The sequence below is a fragment of the Marmota marmota genome, unplaced genomic scaffold, assembly GCF_001458135.2.
Source record: "Marmota marmota marmota unplaced genomic scaffold, marMar, whole genome shotgun sequence".
Classification (NCBI taxonomy): domain Eukaryota; kingdom Metazoa; phylum Chordata; class Mammalia; order Rodentia; family Sciuridae; genus Marmota; species Marmota marmota.
This window is the reverse complement of record NW_026004834.1, coordinates 558,311-561,433: the sequence shown is the minus strand read 5'-3', so window position 1 is coordinate 561,433 and position 3,123 is coordinate 558,311.

Genomic DNA, 3,123 nt, shown 5'->3' with positions numbered 1-3,123 from the left:
AGGGCTTCTTTGGGACTAAGGGAAAGTGGCTGTAGTTAGCTCTATGGGTCATGAACTTGGCTATCTATATTCACTTGTTTTTCAGAGATATACTTTACTTTCCCTTGAACTTGCAAGAGTCATTTGTCTGAGTTGCACCTGGATAATAAGATGTAGGTGGAGTTGGCATTTGGACTCATGACAACCCTGAAGTTCAAACCTTTTCCACAGGGGATGTCAATTACACCTCAGCTGGAGTCCAAAAGGATGATCTCACTTCCCAGAGCTGAGCTGAGATGCTTCTGAAGGTGCATCTGGGGTTATACAAAAAGTGCTGAGGTTGACTCGTGATGTCTGTTGTGGGCGAAGAAGATGGAGTGGTCGTGGCATGGTGAGAGCCGCTGAGGCACAGTCACATACACCAGCCATGGAAGCCGCCCGGAGCCCATCAGCAGACAGGTGGATAAAGAAGTGTGGTAGATGAGCACAGCGGAGATTGACTCAGCCATAGGCAGGAGTGGAATTACGGCAGTTGCTGGTAAATGAAAGGAACTGGAGAGCATCATGTGAGTGAAGGAAGCCAGACTCGGAAGGCCGAGGGTTGAATGTTCCTCTCATATGCAGAGGCTAAGGCAAAGAGGCAGAGGGAGAGTGGGGGGCACGAAAATAGAAGGGAGATCAGTGGAGCAGAGGAAGGGCACGGAGGGGGTGGGAGGCAGGACAGGTAAAGACAGGAATGGTGGATGTATATATATGAATCTGCCTCAGTGAATCTCACATCTAGATGTATCCATAATGCACTGATTTATAAAACTATAAATAAATAAAAAATATACCAGTAGACTAGAGAAAAGGGTACAGGGGGAGAGAGGAGGGGAGGGGAAGGGGAAGGACTGGGGACTGAGTGGGGCAACTCATATTCTGTGCATGCAGGAATATTGCAATATGCACCCCAATGTTTGGCAAAACTATAATACACTAATAAGAAAATAATAATAAGCACTGCTAATTGCTGTTCTGGTTCTAAGCCATAATTATCCCCTCAGATAGGCCTTCTGCACCCATGCCTATTCTGTCGTTCTGTCGTTCTGTCGTTCTAGATTTAATGTTTTTACATTCATTATTTTAATGGATACGCTTTTCTGTATCCTGCAGTAACAACCACGATAACAACATGACGCTCATTACATTTTCCTTCATCAAACACTCTCATCTTTGCTGGAAATAGACATGTGGAAATTAAAGCATCTTATCCCCAAGGCCACAGCACTTTTGGGACAGGTTTCTCCCAATGAGGAAATGATAGCTCCAGAGACCTTTTGTTGCTCTTGTGGGGAGAACAGCGTATTTCTAAGAGGATTTGACCCTACAGCATACAGCCCTCCCAGCTAGCACCTTGCTTCCCTGTGGAGCGGGATGAAGAAGTCAGCACAGGAGACCAGGCCCTTGGGATCACTGTGTGCATCTAATCCCACCCTTGCCTGAGTCCAGTGCTGCTCAGAGACCACTGCTGGGACAGATTCCTTTCATGCCTACACTAATTTGAATTAGATCTTCTATCTTTTGAATAAACAGCCACATGTACATTCCTGTACTCAGTAAAGGCCACCTTGAGTTTGTTTTAGTGGATGGAGTAAGCATGCATTTAACCATTACTAAGTAACTACGGTTTTGCAACTCACTATGGCAAACTGCTGGGGACACAGGGATGTGAAGTAATTCAGATGGAGGCCCTGCATTCATGCAATGTCATTGGAAGGCAGGTAGAAACACCTTCAGTTCAAATATTTAAGGGAACAAGTGCTGTTACATGAAAATAAAAAGTGGGGAATTTGCACACCTGTAATCCTAGCCACTCAGGAGGCTGAGGCAGGAGGATCACCAGTTCAAAGCCAGCTTCAGCAATGGTGAGACACTAAGCAACTCAGTGAGACCCTATCTCTAATTAAAATACAAAATAGGGCTGGGGATGTGGCTCAGTGATTGAGTGCCCCTGGGTTCAATCCCCAGTACACGCCCCCCCCCAAAAAAAGTGGGAATTTTTCCATCAGAAATAATCAAATATTAGACATTTTAGTCCAGGTATTCCTTGAAGGGTGCATGGGAAGCTGATGGAAAGAGGGGATGAAGATTCTAGAGAGAAGACTGACATAGGGACATGTGGGTGGGGAAGCTCTGGGCAATTCCAAGATAGAGTATGTGTTCAGACTGAAGCTGTTACCTTGAATGGCAGACAAGGTGAGCCAATTGCGACCCCCCTTTTAGCAATAAGGAAATCACGGAAGGTCCTTGACCAAAAATGGAAAAAGAATGCAGTAAAAATTTTGTAAGGATAACCATGTGCCGTTTGAAGAGTAAGGGGTGGGCGGTGGCCCAGGGGCATGGATTAGCAGCAGGAGGCTGATGGAGAGGAGGTGTGGTCTTGTGATGTCCACTGGATCCTGCTCTGCTAGGGTGGGGGCACAGTTTTAGAAATCTGAACATGGCCTGAACAAAATGAGCGATTTCTTAATTTGTTCAGAATCTAATAGAATTTACCTGTGCAGGAGATCCCTTATTTATTTGGAGAGGCGGGACCAGGTAGGTATTTAGGGTGCATTTTTGGTGTTTGTAATTTTCCTTGAAATGGTTCCAACATAAATAAATTTAGTAAATATGGCAAAGTGTGAATCTTCATTGAATGGGGCCAGTGCATGTAAGTTGGGTTGTTACAGTTTCCTGTAAACTTCTGTGTTTAAAAATTTTTCTTTTTTAAAAAATTATTTTAAAAGTCTCTTAAAAACTGGAACTGCAACCCAAATATTGGAGGTTAGGAGAGAGAAGCAAAGGAGATTGTTGTGTGTGAGGTGAAACTTGCTCAGAAACCATTCCCTTGGCTGCACTAATTTCTGAGGAGGATTGGTCTTCCCCAAAGTCGCTGCTCTTTTATGGCTCACAGGGCCCCATTTCTATTCAGTGACGTGCTCAGCCTGGGGACTGTATCATGGCTGGGCTGGGCTGACACAGCCGTGGCCATTCTGTTCCTCTTTGCCAGTGCTTCCCAGATGTGCGGGCAGCCTGCAGAGAATGGTGGTGCCATTCTGGCCCATGAATCTGGGAATGCATTGGCATTCAGGGTGTTTCCCAGGGTCCAAGCAAAAGTTT